The sequence below is a fragment of the Bos grunniens genome, chromosome 23, assembly GCF_055505025.1.
Source record: "Bos grunniens cultivar Pamir isolate PY7600 chromosome 23, Bosgru_T2T1.0, whole genome shotgun sequence".
Lineage (NCBI taxonomy): Eukaryota > Metazoa > Chordata > Mammalia > Artiodactyla > Bovidae > Bos > Bos grunniens.
Genome location: NC_141187.1, coordinates 17016974 through 17036080, shown reverse-complemented (window position 1 = coordinate 17036080; position 19107 = coordinate 17016974). Strand labels below are relative to the sequence as shown.

General features: G+C 45.4%; 1 protein-coding gene across 5 annotated transcripts in view; it reads left to right on the top strand.

Moving 5' to 3' along the window:
• CCND3 (cyclin D3) overlaps nucleotides 1-19107 on the top strand; it is a 95667-nt gene that overhangs the window by 67584 nt on the left and 8976 nt on the right. For 2 of the 5 annotated variants that reach the window (XM_086371617.1, XM_086371614.1), the window contains exon 2: nucleotides 11032-11111. The exons of the other annotated variants lie outside the window; for them this stretch is intronic. The gene's annotated coding sequence lies outside the window, so the exon portion shown is untranslated. The remainder of the gene's footprint in view (nucleotides 1-11031; nucleotides 11112-19107) is intronic. 5 annotated transcript variants of the gene reach the window in all.

Sequence of the window (19107 nt, the reverse complement as noted above, 5' to 3'; positions counted from 1 at the left end):
GGACCACCAGGGAAGTCCCCACATACCCCCCCATTTTATGCATGAAGAAACTGAGGCTCCATCGCCTGTCCAGGGTCATGTGGCAGAGCTGGAAACCAAGGAGTGTCTGATTCCAAGGCTTTCAGTAGGGGATCAGTAAATGTTACTTACTGACTTGATTATTCATTCAAGCGTTCATACGTGTTTTAATTTATTCACTGAAGAGACTCAGGGGAAGACGAAGAATAGCATAGAAGCTACTTCCTCCTGGTGAACTATTTTTAGAACAGGTGCTGGGTGGTGTCAGCCTTCCAGGGGCAGGGAGTTGGGCTGCCCAGGAGGCCCCTGGCCAGTCCGGCCTTGGGAGAGGGGACATGCTACTCCACCACCGCCCCATCCCTTTCAGTGTCCTCCATGACTCAGCAAAGAAACCATGGGTCTGAAATCAGAGATGAGGCCGAAAAACCCTCAAAAATGTTGTCTTTTCCTGGAGGAATGTCTTTTCCATGTTGCTCATTCGTCTGCCAGGGAATCCAGGAAGCCTTTGGCCTGCGGTCAGCTGTGACCCCCTGGTCTGATTTCCTGGGACTCACCCCTCCTCCTCCCGCTTTCTCCCCAAGCCTGGGGACAAGGTCAGTTCTTCTTCTGTGGTCTCTGGTTTGAGGCTGCAGGGGGTTTGTCCAGTCCAAGTCTCCTTAGCTTGTCCTTGAATCATTAAATCCAGATCCTAGACGCAGATTCCTTGGGTTGAAATTTGGGATCCTCTTACTAGCTGCATGACCTTGGGCAAGTCATTTCACTTCTCAGTGCCTCAGTTTCCTCCTCTGTAAAGTGAGGATAACAATAAATTTGAGAATTAAGATAATTAATTTATGTAAAACATTTAGAACCACACTTGACATACAGTGTATATAACTGTTGCTATATAACTATTGTTGTCATGAATTACAAAGCAGATATTAATACCCGGATGAGACATGGATGAACTCCTGCTAAACGTCTTTTCTTTGCATTGGTTCTAATTTCACCCCAGATGTGTGTGAACTCTGTTTGATCCCTGAATCAGGAAGATCCCCTGGAGAAGGGAATGGCAACCTGCCCCAGTGTTCTTGCCTGGAGAACTCCATGAACAGAGGAGCCTGGTGGGCTACAGTCCATGGGGTGACAAAGAGTCAGACACGACTGAGCGACTAATGCAGAGAGCTAAAGGGGGCGACAGTAAATGAGGGAATATGTGAATACATTAGAAAGCGCCGAGGTGACCTCTGAAAATGAGATTCTTGTAAATGGATAAGAAGCATGACTCAGTGGATTGTTGGTTTGGGAATAACCACATTCATCCTAGGAGGGGGTGGCCCTCTTCTGAGAATGTCCAATCTTGGGAGACAGACCTGCTTTCTAAGGGATAGTTCCCGGATCGACTGAGAAATTCAGTGCGGAGGTATATTGGCATCAGGGGAAGAAGAGAGTAATTCTTGGGTGAAGGGGGACTTGTGGCTCTCAGCCCGGGAGGTGTTTTATAGCCACCTGGGGATAAGCATACAAACCTGGGCCCCAGGCTTAGAGATGCTGGTCTCCAGGTCTTGGAGTGGAGCAGAGGTATCAGAGTTCTTCACAAGCTTGGGACTTCTCTGACAGTCCAGTGAGTGGTTGGGGTTCGGCACTTTCATTCATGTGGCCTGGGTTCAGCCTCCGGTCAGGGAACTGAGATCCCAACAAGCTGTGCAGAGTGGCCAAAAAAAAAAAATTCTTCTCCTCAAGCTCCCCAGGTGATCAGGTATGAGGCCAAGCAGTAATTAGAGACAACGTAATAATGACAACATATACTATAAACTGGACGTCAGAGATGCATTGCCCTGTCTCAGAACTACCCCTGCGAGCAGCTTATATTATCCCCATTTTATAGGTAAGAATACTGAGGGTCAAGGTCATACAGAAGAGCTTCTATTTAAATCTAGGTCTGAGTTGAAAGGCCTAATATAAATATTTGTATATATTATAAATTGAGGTATAGTTGCTTTATAGTATTGTGTTAGTTTCTGCTGCACAACCGAATAAGTTAGTTATGTATGTATACATATACATATATCCCCTCCCTTTTGAACCGCCCCCCCACCCCATCCCACCCTATCCCACCCCTCCAGGTCATCACAGAGCACAGAGATGAGCTCCCTGTGCTATGCAGCAGCTTCCCACTCCACACTGCAGAAGGTCCGCCTGGGAGAAACTTCCCAGAAATTGACATTAACATCCTCTGCTCTGATGTAAACTGTAAAATCCATACATGATGGGTTGGAAGAGATATGCAAACTGATTTAAAGAGATCCAGAGGCTTAGGGAGCCAAGGAAGTCTTGCCCTTAACCCTTGGCCTCTATTAACATATCTACAGAAAGAATGCGTCATTGGGGCTGGTGGAGGGGGTGCTTGGGCTGAGGGAGAGGACCCACCCCTGCTGACCTCTGGGAGTCCTGATCTGGCATCAGCTTTCTTTAAAAAAGAAACGTGTTTATTTATTTGCACCGGGTCTTAGTTGTGGCACGTGGAATCTTTAGCTGCGGCATGTGGGATCTAGTTCCAAGACCAAGGATCGAACCTGAGCCCCCTCCACTGGGAGTCTTAGCCATTGGACCTCCAGGGAAGTCCCTGGCATCAGCTCTGTGCTTCTTTCTTCCTTCTCTCCAAACCTCTCTGGTGGTTAATTTCCTTCAGAAGCTCTTCTTTCTCTGCTTACCCCTTGAGTGTGGCGTATCTCTGCATTCCAATCCACCAGGTTTCCTCGGTGGCAGCTTCCAGTCCGGAGTTGGGCTGCCTGTGCTAAGGACTTCAGAGTTTTGTATCCCTGATGTCCAGACTCAAGACGTCAAGGTCAAGGTCGAGGAGAGAGGAGGGCATCGTCTGCTAGGACCAGAGTTCACAGTCCAGCTGGGTCCATCTTGGCTGTGGACCTTAGAAGTTATTTTATTTTTTAGTCTCCATCTCTTTACCTGTGAAATGGGATAGTAACAGCTATCTTAAATGATTGTTGTGAGAATGAAAATAGACTTGGTATTCCAGGCACACAGTAAGAACTCTGTAAAGGGCATCTATTTATTATGTCCAGCCAGTGTGGGACTTTCTGTGAATATGGAGACTTCAAAGGCTCTTTCCCTCTAAATCTGTTCTTCCACATAGATTCCTAATCTGAAGAAACAGAAACACCTTTCATCACATCGTCAAAGCCAGATTCCGGGTGGTCAGCTTGGACTGTTTCCCTGGCCACCACTCAAATGGCCACTGACTTTTAGTGTTTCTGTCTCCTGCATTTCTTCTGTTATCATAAGCTGTCCTTGCAATTTCTCACCAAGTTATTACAAGAACCTCTTAACTGCTCACTCAGCTTGCTCCTTTCCAGACTCCGAACGCTTCTGTACTCAGGCTCTAGTCCAGATGAAAACCTTTTAATAGCTCTCCATTGCCTTTGGAGCACAACTCAGATACTGCTACAGCCACAGGGCCCTTCATGGTCAGCCCCGCTTTCGGTCTGGCCTCTGTTCCTGCCGCCATCCTGTCTTGGGCCCTACCTGTTGGCTGTGCTGAACCACATAACAAATATTCCAGTTTCTCACACCTCACTAAGCATCACTAAGTCTTTGCTGGAAGACCGCACGTAGACCCCCACACACACATAGGCTGGAGCAGGCACGCTTCTCCTGAGGTTTCTGTCTGTTTTTCCAACAAGACTCTGAGCCCCCAATTCCCCTTCAGCATCTCTGGGTAGCGGGTACATGGCAGTTGGAGGCTCTCCTCATAAAGTGTGACACTGCTTGGTGCGGGCCATGCTCGGGTCTGTACACCTTACATCCTCATGCCTCTCTGAGGTCTGTATGCTTCTTTCATCCATTCTGTTACATTTGTTGAGCACTTTCCTCTGGTCCAGCCCTGGTGCCTGGATGTGGCAGGGTTAGGAGGTAAGAATGCTCGGGGTGAGAGAAGGGGTTCCTGTTTATCTAGAAAGGTCAGGAAACGTCTCTGATAAGGTGAACAGTGAACAGAGACAGGAGACAAGGGGGGAAGGGAGCTGTGTGGGAATCTAGGGGAAGGGTGGTCCAGGCAGATGGAATAGCCAGGACAAAGGGATCCCTAGCCCCTTTGGACTGATGAGGAAGCCAAGAGTCTAGGTTGTCATCCAGAATCACAAAGTGGCTGAGCTGGGTCTTCAACCCCAGTTCAGTAACTCCTGACTCTCACTGTGGGCCATTACTCTACATGGTCTTTTGGGGGGACAGTGGCTGCCTTGGCTGAGGGCGGGCTGCTCCGTTCACCATGCCACACTCTGGCTGGAGTCTGACTTCCCACGTCAAATACGGCATAGGCAGATCGGCTGTTACTCATCTGCGGCTCTGTTTCTCTGTTTTGTCCATCCATTTCTTTCCTTGGTATTTACTGGAGACAGTGCAGTTGTGTCTCCTCCCCCGGCAGCTTCAAAAAGCACACTTTCTCGGACACTTCCCTGGTGGTCCAGTGGCTGAGACACCAAACTCCCAACGCAGGAGGCCCGGGTTCAATCCCTGGTCAGGGAACTAAATCCCTTCTGCCCCAGCTAAAAGATCCTGCACCGAATCTAGGAAACTGAAGCTAAGACCTGACACAGCCAAGTAAATAATAATAAGAATAATGCTTTTTCCTGCAAAGGTGAGGACCAGACCCTGGATTATGGTGGCTTGGCAAAGGTAAACTCCCCCTGGCTGGTCAGTGGTCAGAGTGGCCTCTGTGTCTCATCCCACAGCTCCTTTCAGACTTCAGCAGAAGAACTGAGGCGGGTGTCTCTGCAGAGGTGGTGTATGAGCTGGCCTCGAAGGACATGGAGCATTTTAAGAGCGGTGGAGAGATGGGGTTTTAGACAGAAAGAAGTGTATGAGCTGAGCAGAAACATCCATGTTGTTGGACCCTTCAGTGGCCAGGAGTATAGGTGGGGGTGGGTGGAACATGTTGTTGGGGAGATAAGACTGGAGAGAGAATTTAGGGTAGATCATGGCAACCTTTTTTTTTTTTTTAAAATGGCTGACTTTGCATGTGCATTTCAGATAAGAGATCTGGATTTTGCCCTGTAGACATAGAGATTTTAAGGTTTAAAGAAGCAAAGGAAGTGTGTGTGCATTCCTGAAGTTTTGAAAGAGTACTTGGGCAATCCTGGGAACTCATGCTGAGAGGGTGAATGGAGGTGGAGGACCGTGGGAAGAGAGCACGGCAGGAGTGCCTAGCTTTGGCAAGAGTGCTGGAGGCAGAGTGGAGGGAGCACATTCCAGAGATGGCTGGAAGAAGAGGTAACAGGATCGGCTTGTAGGTTGATGTGGAGCCTGAGCCAGAGGAGCTGAGAAAGAATACTGTCCACGTTTCATCCACGTGGTGAAACAGTGGATCGTGGTTCACTGAGGACAGGTTTTGAGCATCTTGTGCTTGAGGCGTCTCTGTGACATTAGGTATGTGGTGTGGGCTGGGAGTTTGGGATGGAGGTTAGAGCTGGAGAAGCGTGAGAGCTGAGGCTGAAGGAATGGAGTGAGGTCTAAGAGGTGTGCTAGGTGAGAAGAGAAAACCAGGGCCTTAAGGCCTGGAAGATGTTTGTACTTCCAGAGGCAGGTTAACTGGGGGTGGGGGACTGTGGAAGAGTGTTTTGATTAAAGCATCCCTCGGACTGTTTGACACACCTCAGCGTCCGATGGTAGGTGATAGAGGACACATTTCAGTGAGGGCACACGGTTGACCAAGTCTGGGTTATCTGCTTAGAGACACTCAGACCAGCTAGCGGTGCTTCCGGTCAGCCGGGGGTTATTTACATGGCCTCTGTGCAGGTTTCCTCTTCCTCTGCACACACCCAGCTTCCTACTGCTGGGGGTGGGGGTGGGGGGCTGGTGGGGGGAGTCGGGGGGTGGGGAGAGAAACTCCTGAAAGTGGAGATCCTGACCTCTCCCCCATTATTCTCCAGGAAGCTCAGCCCAGGGCTTTGCACCCTATAGAGCACCAGATGTGTGGGCAGAATGACCAAGCAGAATGGGTGGCAGCGGGGAACCCAATCTGCTGATTCTCCTTGAGTTCCTTTTTAAGAAGAACATACCATTTGTGGGATGAGTCCCCTGAATTTTGAGTTGCTTCAGGCTTGCTCCACCCATTGGTCCCTCCATCCATTCTAGATCAGATTTCCCTGTGTCAATAGCCACTAGAAGTTGAGGACTTTGAACATGGGATTGGGAGGTTCCCAGCCCTTTTCATGCATAACCTTATTTACATTACAACAAGTCTCCGAGGCTTTCTCCCAGGACACAATAACAAGTTAAGTGGCAGAGGTGGGATTCAGGCCCAGGTCTAACTCAGAAGACCTTGTGCTCTCAATAATTCATGCTAAGGCCTCCCTAGGTAAAAGGTGACCATATAATTTATTATCCAATCGGAAACGCCTTTTTTTGGGTATGCATTTATTTTGGGGGGTTGTTTCAGGGTTTAGTTGCAGCACGCAGGATCTTCAGTCTTCATTACAGTACGTGGGATCTTTTAATTGCAGAATGCAAGCTCTTAGTTGCAGCATGTGGGATATAATTTCCTGACCAGGAATCGAACCCGGTCCCCTTGCATTGGGAGCACAGAGTCTTAGCTAGTGAACCACCAGGGAAGTCCCCAGTCTAGAATGCTTTTTAAAAAGTTTTATTGAGATATAATTTTCATATCATAGAATTCACCTATATAAAGTGCACACCTCAGTGGTTTTTAGCATATTTATAGACTTGTGCAATCATCACTATAATCTAATTTTAGAACATTTTCATCATCCCCCAAAGCAATACAGTACCCATTAGCAGTCAGTCCTCATCAGCACCACCACCCCAGACCTAGGCTGACCACTGATCTATTTTCTGCCTCCATAGATTTGCCTATTCTGAACAATTCATATAAATGGAATCATACGATGCATGGGGCTTTTGGTTGGCTTCCTTCTCTTACCATAATGCTTTCAGAGTTCATTCATGTTGTACTATGCATCAGTGCTTCATTCCTTTTTATGTTATGTTATTTTTTATTTATTTATTTTTTGGCCATGCTGCAGGGCATCTAAGATCTTGTTTCTCCAGCGCTCGCCCCCTGCAGTGGAAGCTGGCTTCTTAACCACTGGCCCACCAAGGAGGTCCCTTCATTCCTTTTTACGAATGTCTCAGCAATCTTCCATTGTCTGAATTCCACTCATTAGACCATTCTTGAATACGATTCATTATATTTGTTCATATGTTGATGGGACATTTGATTGCATCATGAATAATAATAATGCTCTGACATTTGTATTCAAGTTTTTGTGTAGATGTATGTTTTTATTTTTTCTTGGGCATCTAGCTAGGAGTGAAATCACTAGGTTATATGGTAACTGTCTGTTTAACATTTGAGGAACTTCCAAGTTGTTTTCCAAAGTGGCTACACCATTTTATATTCCCATAGCAGTCAGTGTAGGAGGGCTCCACTTTCTCCATATCCTTAGCAACACTTGTTATTCCAATCTGGGACACTTTTGAGAGTGAAAGGGTGCACCATTTATAATTATACTAGGACAAATGCTACTAACTGGAACATAGTCTACTTAGATACAAAAAAATTTAGAAGATTCAATTCCTGATTTCAGAGAACTTGCAGGCCACAGGATGAGTCAAAGCCCCCAAAGCCACATACTTGAGTCAATTAAAGAATCTAGTAAAGGTAAATTATTAAGAAGGAAAGCAAAGTGCATTTTGTTTCCCCCAGGAGATTGTGTTCCCTTTAAGAGAAAAGAGCTGTCTTTTATTTGTTCTTGTATTGTATTTTGAGCTGTGGTGTTAGAGAAGACTTTTGAGAGTCCCTTGCACTGCAAGGAGATCAGACCAGTCAATCCTAAAGGAAATCAGTCCTGAATATTCATTGGAAGGACTGATGCTGAAGCTGAAGCTCCAATACTTTGGCCACCTGATACGAACAGCCAACTCATTGGAAAAGACTGATTCTGGGAAAGACTGAGGGCGGGAGGAGAAGGGGGCAGCAGAGGATGAGATGGTTGGATGGCATCACCTACTCATTGGACATGGGTTTGAGCAAACTCCGGGAGATAATGAAGGACAGGGAAGCCTGGCGTGCCGCAGTTCATGGCCTCAGGAGGTTCTTGGCATTTGATCGGGTGTCAGTGAAGATCTGTGGAATAAATGAATGAATAAGAGAATAAATGATACAAACACTCTTGGAGGAAATGTTTAAAAAAAAAAAGGAAGAAAAGGTCACCTGGGACTTCCCTGATGATCCAGTGGCTGAGACGACGAGCTCCCAGTTCAGGGTACCCGGATTCCATGCCTTGTCAGGAAACTAGATGCTGCATGCCACAACTATAATTCGACACAGCCAAATAAATAAATAATATTTTTAAAAAAGAAAAGTCACCTGGCTTGGATTTGTGTGTTTGGGGGAAGTATGGATCTTTTCTGCTCATTAACAACACTTGTTTAGTCACTCAGTTGTATCTGACTCTTTGTGACCCCATGAACTGCGGCACGCCAGGCTTCCCTGTCCTTCATTATCTCCTGGAGTTTGCTTAAACCCATGTCCAGTGAGTAGGTGATGCCATCCAACCATCTCATCCTCTGTTGCCCCCTTCTCCTCCCGCCCTCAGTCTTTCCCAGCATCAGTCTTTCCCAGCATCAGTCTTTTCCAGTGAGTCGGCTGTTCGTATCAGGTGGCCAAAGTATTGGAGCTTCAGCTTCAGCATCAGTCCTTCCAATGAATATTCAGGACTGATTTCCTTTAGGATTGACTGGTCTGATCTCCTTGCAGTGCAAGGGACTCTCAAAAGTCTTCTCTAACACCACAGTTCAAAAGCATCAATTCTTTGGCACTCAGCCTTCTTTCTAGTCCAACTCTCACATCCATACATGACTACTGGAAAAACCATAGCTTTGACTAGATGGACCTTTGTCGGCAAAGTAATGTCTCTGGTTTTTAATATGCTGTCTAAGTTGGTCATAGCTTTTTTTCCAAGGAGCAAGTGTCTTTTATTTCATGGCTGCAGTGACTTTGGAGCCCAAGAAAATAAAATCTGTCACTGTTTCCATTGTTTCCTCATTTATGTGTCATGAAGTGATGGGACTGGATGCCATGATCTTAGTTTTTTGAATGTTGAGTTTTAAGCCAGCTTTTTCACTTTCCTCTTTCACCTTCGTCAAAAGTCTTCTCAGTTCCTCTTCGCTTTCAGCCTTAAGGGTGGTGTCATCTGCATATCTGAGGTTATTGATTTTGGAATCTTTAACTGGATTTTGCCAGTGTAAATGACTGACAAGAGGTGGAGCAAAGGCCTTCCACACAGGGGAGTTGCCTGAGCAGGAAGTCTGGAACCACAGCCATGTCTTTATCCTACAGGAGGTTAACAAACTTTAGGAATAAATGTGATACCTACTCCCAGGAGTTTCCAACCTTTGGGGAATACAATGAGCACAGTTTGTTCAGTTCAGTCGCTCAGTCATGTCCAACTCTTTTCCAACCCCATGGACTGCAGCACACCAGGCTTCCCTGTTAATCACCAGCTCTCGGAGCTTGCTCAAACTCATGTCCATCGAGTCCGTGATGCCATCCAATCATCTCATCCTCTGCCGTCCCCTTCTCCTCCTGCCTTCAATCTTACCCAGCATCAGGGTCTTTTCCAATGAGTCAGTTCTTGCATCAGGTTGGCAAAGTATTGGAGCTTCAACTTCAGCATCAATCCTTCCAATGAATATTCAGGACTGATTTCCTTTAGGATTGACTGGTCTGATCTCCTTATCGTTCAAGGGACTCTCAAGAGTCTTCTCCTGCACCACAGTTCAAAAGCATCAATTCTTCAGCGCTCAGCTTTCTTTATAGTCCAACTCTCACGTCCATACATGACTATTGGAAAAACCATAGCTTTAACTTTGTCGGCAAAATGATGTCTCTGCTTATTCATATGCTGTCTAGGTTTGTCATAGCTTTTCTTCCGAGAAACAAGTGTCTTTTAATTTCATGGCTGCAGTTGTAACACCCTTTTACTGGTTGTATGCCTGGGTGTCGTACTGGTTGTGTATGACTGGGTGTCATCAACCTTTTTGGCTCAAAATCCCTGTGAATCTTTCAATCTTACAATCTTGGAAGTTCCTGGAATTGGTGGGTCAGGAGCTAGGCCTTAAAGGAAAGAGGTAGATTTGAAGGAAGGAGCAGGATGCCAGTGCTGGGTGATAAGGCTCTGAGGTGGGCTGGAGTGCTCCAGCTGAGATAAAATGGGATAGGGTGCCTTGGCACTCTTGAAGAACTTTAAAAGGCAGGCTGGTTGACTTTTAAATTTGACTGATAAGCAGGTCCTTGGACTGGAGATGAAAGGTGTGTCTGTGAGAGATTAATCTGATGGCTCTGGGCCATGGATCCTGAATCTATCTGGAAGCAGGGTGAAGACCTAGAGCCTCTGAGGGAGGCTTCTATAATTGTAATGTAGCCCCGGCCTTTCAGAAGAAGGTTTGAAACTCCTTTGGGGTCAGTCTTATGATGTATATGGCTTCCATGGAGTTTCATTTTCCTTAACATTGATAATTTAAACCATTATTTTTATATTTTAGCAATTATGGCTGTTTTATGGAGCTCATGCCAAATGTACATACATTTTAAAGACAGAGTATTAGACTTTGGGCTTCCCTGGTGGCTCAGTGGTAAAGTCTCCTGCCAATGCAGGAGACTTGAGACTCGGGTTCGATCCCTATGTCAGGAAGTTCCTCTGGAGGAGGAAATGGCAACCTGCTCCAATATTCTTGCTTGGACAATCGTATGCATAGAGGAGCCTGACAGGCTACAGTCGATGGGGTGGCAAAGAATCAGACATGACTGAGCAACTGAGCATGCATGCATTAGACTTTCAGGTTTACAGAAAGCAATTTTAGATCATGCAAACGGATTCTTCAGAGAGACGAATTCTCTCTGCTGTGAAGGGGGTTTGCTTTGGTTTTTTTTTTTTTTGGATGTGGACCATTTTTAAAGTCTTTATGGAATTTGTTACAGTACTGCTTCTGTTTTAGGTTTTGGACTTTTGGCCCTGAGGCATGTGGCATCTTAGCTCCCCAACCAGGAATCAAACCAGCACCCCCTGCATTGGAAGGTGAAGTCTTTTTTTTTTTTTATTAATTAATTAATTTATTGGCTGTACTGGGTCTTTGTTGCTGGGAGAGGGCTTTCTCTAGCTGAGGAGAGCAGGAGCTGCTCTCTGTGTGATGCACGGGCATCGCACTGTGGTGGTCTTCCCTTGTTTCGGAGGAACACCAATTCTAGGGCGCTCGAGCTTCTGTGGGTGCGGCGCCTGGGCTCCGCAGTTGCGGCTGTTAGGCCCTAGAACACTGTGAGGCTCAGTAGTTGTGGCGCAGCGCATAGGTGCCTCGAGGCCTGTGGGATCTTCCTGACTCTGGGATCGAACCCATGTCCCCTGCATTGGCGGGCAGATTCTTAACCACTGGGCCACTCGTGGCAAATTTTGGGAACTTTGCCAAAAGCCTACCAGAGGAATAAGAATAGTGGGGTCTAAGCGAGCTTCAGGGAATGGTTTTCTTGGCCCAGGGAACTAATTGGGTACAGGAAACCCAATAAAGGAAGAACTCTAAGGTGGCACTAGAGCTTAAAATCTGAGGACTCTGAAGAAAGATGATGCAAGTCATAAAAAAAATGTACAAGTTAAGGGGACTTCCCTGGCAGTCCAGTGGTTAAGCTTCTGCACTGCCAGTGGAGGGGGTGCAAGTTTGATTCCTGGTCAGGGAACTGAGATCCCACATGCCACACCATGTGGCCTGAATTAGTTAATTAAAAGAGATAACTGATATCTTTAAAAAATGTGCAAGAGAGGGGTGGGAAGATGATGGTCTACCTTGAGATCATTGGGCGCAGGTGGCCTTGAGAACAAAGGGCGGCCAGGGAGAAGGAACCAGTAACCTTTGGTCTTTTGCAGCCTCTGCTAAAGCCTGCAGAGTTGCGTCCAGTGGCTTGGCATCCTTGGCACTTTGCTTACTTTACTTTCAGTGCATCACTACTAAATAAGGTGTTTACTGTAGGATTTTATAGATGCCCTATATCAGACTAGAAAAGTTTCCATCTATCCCCACTTTGACAAGAGTTTTTTCTTATTGTAAATGGATGTTGAATTTTATAAAAAACTTTTTTGGCATCTGTTGATATGATCATATGGTTTTTTTCCCCTTTAATCTTTTAGTGTGATAAAATATAGTGGTTCTATTCAAAATAAACTATGCATTTTTTGTATAAAGTCAATAACATATCACCCTTTTTATATATTGCTGGAGTCAGTTTGCTAATATCTTGCTTAGGATTTTACAATTCATGTTCATAAGGGTAATTGTCTTTTCTCATATTGCACTTGTTGGAATCAAAATTATACTAAAAATGAGTTGAGATGTGAACCCTCCTTTTATATTCTCTGAAATTGCTGTATTGTATTGAATACAATACAATACAGTATTTGTATTGAAATTACTGTTTTCTTGAATGTTTGGTGGAGCTCTTTGCCTATTTGCTATTGAAGGGTGTCCTATCGTGTCCTATCACCTATTGAAGGGTGAGAGTAGAGAAATGAACTTTTATTTGGGGAGTGAAAGTAACTTAAACAATGAGGAAAATTTACTATCTCGCACATCACAAAAAGCCCGTGGTAGGTGGTTCCAAGTTTGGTTAAATCAGCAGTGCAACAACATTAGGGGGAGAAATTCATTCTGATCTTTCAGCTGTCATCCTCAGGTGTCAGCTCCTTCCCTCATTGTTGCAAGATGGCTGCAGTTGCTCTGGACATCACAGCAACATGGCTAAGGGTGTGGGTTCTGTAGCCAAACCTGGTTTCAGATCCCATAGGTATCTGATATTGGGTAAATTGCTTAACCTCTCTGTCATATGGGATGGTAATAGTCCGTTACCTCAGAAGTTTAATATTATATGGATTAAATGAATTAGTTTTTTAAACTCTTAGAATCATGCACTTAGAAACATAGTAAGCATCCAGTAAATTTTAGCATATCTTACTCCATTCTCACATAAGGCAGAAATGAGTCTTTTTCTTTTGCGCTGCATTTAGTGAAGCCCCTTAGCAGACTTATTTCATACCTTATGGCCAGAATATGACAACTGCCCATTCCTAAACCAGCTATGGAATTGTCTTGATTTGGTTTAGAATAATTTAGGTTTAACCTCTGAGACAGAGGAGTGTCCAGCCTCTCCTGAAACAGTCATCTGATATCACAACAAAATCTGGGTTCTGTTTGCAAGGCTGAAGTTGGGGTGGTGATAGTGGGGGCTTTGGGGGTCACACAAAGAAGGGCAGGGTAGGATTCCCCATCCCTACTGGTTCTCCATGATATTCCTTCGAATCACCCCTTAGATTTGCCTAGCACTTCACAGTTTACTTAGTGGGTTTTGTTTTTTTTTTTGTTTTTAGTATTTATTTATTTGGATGTGCCAGGTCTTAGCTGTGGCATGAAGAATTTTTAGTTGGGGCATGTGGGATCTAGTTCCCTGACGAGGGCTCAAACCTGGGTCCCCTGCATTGGGAACTCAAAGCCTTAACCACTGGACTGCCAGGGAAGTCCCAACTTAGTGTTTTTTAACCAGTGCCTTATTTCATCTGGTCTTAGAACCATCCCCTAAGCAGTTTGGGCTCTTGTTATCCCCTTTTATAGATGGGGAAACAAGCTTCCAGAGTTAAAGCACTTGCTGGGTTCTGGGTTTATAGCTGGCACAGAACCAGGTCTTGGGACTTAAACTGAAGTCTTTGGGTTCAAAATTCTGCCTTTTTTTTTTGCCAGACCCCGGGGCATGTGGGATCTTATTTCCCCCAAGCAGGGATCAAACCCACGGCTCCTGCAGTGAAAGCGAAGAGTCCTAAACACTGGACCGCCGAGGAATTACCAAAATCTGCTGTTTTCTTCCTCTTCCATGAATTCCCAGTTGTCTGTCATTCACATGGTGCCCTCACAACCGCCACATCCTACTTCATATTTTCAAAATTAATAGTTTTTCATTAAATAAATGTATCTTAAAAGGAAGCTTGATAAAGGCCCAGCTCTGATGTTCTGGTGCACACGCAACTTTCGAATGTGCACAAAACTGTTAAAAATACATTTACTCAGGATTATAACTCATGCTCTGGTGCCCAGCTGCATTCGAATCCCTACTCTGATGAGGTAGCATGTGCAGCTGCTTTCCACCTCGATGCCCATGGACCTCACATTTTAGGGTACAGCAGTCCCCCCGGTCCAAGCCACCAGCCTTGTGACTTTGCCTGATGGCTCTTTCCGTTGTCAGGACCCACTGTGCCCACCGCCATCCAGGAAAGCTGGAAGTGCTGGTGCTTAATTCCAGACCTGCCTCCACACGCAGCAGCCTTCAACCATGTGACTGTGCTGGTGTTTTTCTCACTTCCAATTTGTCTCATTCATGCATTCATTTATTCAGGCAAAACAAAAAATGTTTAAACACTTACTATGAACCAGGCACCATTCTGTTTCAGTGGGGTAGAGTAGACAAACTACAAATAGAACACAGAGGTAAGGTGTGGTATGTCAGTGATTAGTAGTAAGCAGAAAAATCGAGCAGTGAAGGGGCCCAGGGGCAATCAGGGTTGGAGTAGGATGGCCAGGAAAGGCTGTAAGAGAAATGTGACTTTAGTCAAAGCCCAAAGGCAGGGCCATGGGGCCACTGGGGGCAGAACATGCCAGGCAGATGGACCAGCAAATACAAAGGGAACATGTATGCCTGGTGTGGTCCAGGAACAATAAGGAGACCAGTGTGGCCAGAGCAGGGTGAGTGAGAGACAATTACAGGAGCGAATGGAGAACCCTGGGGGTTAAGACTAGACTGGAGGGGGCAAGCGTGGACCAGGGATGCCTGTTAGGAGCCACCAGCCCAATCCAGGCAACAGATGATGCCGCTTAGACCAGGGTGGGAGAAGCGGAAACAGAGAAAAGGCAAGGACTGGAGATGTATTTTGGACATAGGACCAACCAGAAATGAGTAATGCTTTGGATGTGGGAGACCAGTCAGGACAAAGAACTGAATTTGGACCAGGGAGGTAGCAGAGGAAGAGAAGAAAAGAGGGTTGAATTTTACAGATATTTTGAAAGTAGATTCTTCCATGGTCTGCTGATGGGTGGATATGGGACTTGAAAGAGAGTAGTCAAGAATGACACCAAGTGTTCTGGCCTGAGCAGCTGGAAGGATGGAGTTGCCATGTGCTGATATGGGGGAAGCTGGTGGGAGGAGCAGGTTTTTAAGGAAAGCTGAGGATCTCCATTTTGGAGAAGTTGGGTGTAAAGGTGCTGTGTGAACTTGTCAAGAAGGCAGCCTCCTGGGTAAAACAGAAACAGAAAACAGGTCAGCTCATGTGCCTGCTCTGATTTGGTAGCACTGCCCAGAGTGCTGTGTTGACATTTTTAAGGTCCGTCCAGGCTCACTGGGAGTGTTTCGATCAGTAGCGAAGCCTGTCTTGGGAGCTGAGTAAACAAATAATGGTGAACACTGGGTGTAAGATGTTCCACTGCAGAGTGGGAAGAAAATGTGAAAAATTCTGATCTATGTATTTTTGTCTTATTCTTTACATTTTTTTAGTGTGTTGTATAATGGACATAATATGTTAGAGTAGCAGGTTTGGACATAGTTTCTAAATTAAGTCTTCCATATCTACTGGAAGAGTATGCTCCGTTTTTACTGAGGAATGGATGAACGAGAACTTTTGAAGAGTACAGATCTAAAATATTGTACAGCAGATGCTGAAAATAGTGACCTTGATCACTGTAAGCCCTGAAGTGTCTCCTGAGTCCTCAAAAAAATGTTTGGGTTTTGTTTTTAATTTGTTAAATTTGTTTATTTTATTTACTTTTGGCTGTGCTGGGTCTTCCTCACTGCTTGGGCTGCTCTCTAGTTGCGGTGCACAGGCTTCTTATTATGGTGGCTTCTCTTGCTGTGGAGCATGGGCTCCAGGGCTCTCAGGCTTCTGTAGGTGCAACATGTGGGCTCGATATTTTCGGCTCCCAGACTCTGGCGCACAGGCTTAGTAGTTGCGGTGCACGGGCTTAGTTACTCTGCGGCATGTGGGATCTTCCCAGACCAGGGATCAAACCCGTGTCTCCTTCATTGGCAGGTGGATTCTTTACCATGGAGCCACCCAGGAAGCCCCCCGTTGGGTTTAGTGCTTGATTTTTCCACTCAAAAATATACATTCAGAACACAACATCATTAGGTAATATTTCTACCAGAAATATTAAAATATTTATTAATCTTCATTTAGTCAGGAGAAAACAATCAGATGCATCCAAATTGGAGCACATTGTGTAAAACAACTGGCTTTCCAAAATACCAGTGTTCTCAAAGACGTTTCCACCCCTTGGTCACAGTGCAAGGCATGTGGGATCTTAGTTCCCTGACCAGGTATCAAACCTGTGCCCCCTGGAGTAGAAGCACAGTCCTAACCATTGGACCACCGGGGAAGTACATCAGGAACTTTTTTTAAAGGGTCAGAAACTGTTCTAGAGTAAAGGAAATTAAAGAGGTTACATTGCAAACACGGTCCTTGAATGGATCTTGGGTTGAGAAAGTGAAAAGCTATGAAGGGTTATTACTGGAATAGCTGGTTATTACCTTGGTATGCAGATTGTGGTATTGTATTAGTATACATTTCTAATTGGGATCATTGTTTCATGGTTACTGGGAGACTTGCATTCTTGGGCAACCCAGACTGAAACACGTAGAAATGAGAAATCATAATGTCTGTAATTAGGTCTCAAATAGTTAAGCAAAATACACATAGGAGTTTAGGTGAAAGGTGTGGTAGTGGTCACTGCTATTCCTGCAGCTTTCCTGTAGTTTTGAAATATTTCCAAGTAAAAAGTTGGGGGCGGGGGGTTGGGAACAGTATGAATAGTATTCATATAAGTGTCTCCAGTTCTCAGAAAACTAGGATATCCGATAATAGGCCATCAGACCAGATTTCATATATTAGAATTTGCCAAATCTTCACCACCACTACAGTAATCCCTGGCATTTTTATTTTCCATGTGCCTCCACATCTATTGTGTTACATTTATTATAAATAGTCTGTACACATAAAGCAGTTTGTGTCTGTAAGTACCACAATCAGAATGAACTTTTTAAAAATGGCTCACCATATGCCAGGCACTGTTTCATGTGTTTCACACGAATGAGTGCGTTCCATCCTTCTAGCCACTCGAAGGGGAGGTACTACTCGTAGAGACAGAGTAAAGGGACAAAGCAAGTAATTAAAGAGTTAATCCCACTAGGGGACTGAAGTAAGAAAAGTGTAGGAGACCCCTGCAAGTTAATGATCACTCAAGAGAGCAGGTTTGCCTAACTACCAAACCCAACAGGCTTGCTTAGCAACAAAACCATGCCACAGAAGCACAGTTTCATTACTGTCATTCTTAGTTTCAGAAAAGGAAACTGAGGCACAGAAAGGTGGTACAACTTGCCCAAAGTCACACAGCCAGGGTAGGTGAAGGACAGAGTGAGGTGGCCCCAAGCCCTCCAGTGTTCATCACCGTCCCCTTGACCGCTTACTTTACACTGTGAAATGTGATGGAGCTGCCATTCTAGAAGGATGGCTCCTGCTGCTCAAACTTTTTCTCTGAGGGGTTCTGGGTGTATGTTCATAGAGTAAAGGGTACTCCTTAAGAGAGGGAATGATAGTAATAGCAACAAATTACCGTCTTTGAATGCTCACAGGCATTCAGTGGGCCAGGCACAGGCAAGATGCTTTCTGCCTATTTAGTCCTCAGAACCCCTTTGCGGCTGAAACTATTCTTATTCTCACGGAACAAAAAAAGAAAAGGTAGAGCCCGGCTTTGAAGGCAAGCAGACTTGCCCCAGCCCCCACCCAAGCTGCCTCGCCTCTCTACCTGTCATCTGAATGGGTCCGAAGGTAACTGAGCTGTAGAATGTAGCCTGTGGGGTGATGGGCCTCACCCATCACCTTGTTCACTTGCTCAATTCTAAGAGGGGGACATTTCAGTGCTGAAGAGGAGGAGGAGTGGGAGAAGGAAGAAGGGAAAGAAATCATTGTTTCCTTCCTCCTTGGGGCTTTTCATCTGGCTTGTGACATTCCATTCCCACCCCGCCTCTCATTTCCCATTTCATTGAGCAACTTGTTCTAATTGAATGCACCTGGGCAGAAACTCCTCCCCATAGTGGCCCTGGTCAGTGCTTTGTCTTTTTTTTTTTTTTCCCCCCTTCTTTTATGAAATATGAGGGGAGCCCCTGTTCCTTTGAGATGGAGGTGCTTGGTGAAGTTCCCAGGCAGATCAGCCAACCCTCCAGGAACTCCTCTGCCCTGACCCGGCACTGAGCTCACCTGCCTCCATGGAGAACAGCCAGCCGGCTTGTATCTGACCTTGGCCTGAGGTCCCGGATGACTCTGCTCTGGGCATGTCAGTCCCAGTCAAGGGCGAGGCAGAGGTATCCTTCAAAATGCCCGGCTCCTTCCCCAGGGTGCAGGCTCACTCCCAAGCTTCCAGGATGGGGTAGTTTCTGTCCCCCTTCCTCACTAAATCAACAACTAATAAGTCAATTTGCACTCATAGATCAGCACAAGAGGTAATAGAATAAAGTAGTTAAGGGCATGGATTCTCCAGCCAGACTCACTAGATTGTATCTAGCCTCGACCACTTTAGCTTTGTGACCTTGGGCAAATTATTTAGCCACTTTAAAGTACTGGTTTCCCCTTCTGTAAAATGGGGGGAAATAACAGTATACTTATGGGAAAACAAAAATGATGATTTACTCTCTCATCAAAGATGCACCATCTTCTTAACAGAACAGTCCTACTCGATAATTCTGAAAGTAAAGAAGCAGCCAGGACAGAACTGGTTTTTGGTTATGTACTAACTTCAAAAGCTACATTTTTAGTCCTTCTGCACCCTAAAAGCCCTGTACGCTTCAACATGTTTGCCTCCCCTTAACTTCGTACCTAATTTTTATAATTTTAAATACACTGTTCTCTTTAACAAAAGAGTGCAATGCAATGATTAGTTAGCTCAAGAAACTTCTTGCTTGTATTTTTGAAGACAGGAGTAGAAGACTTACAAGATCAGAGA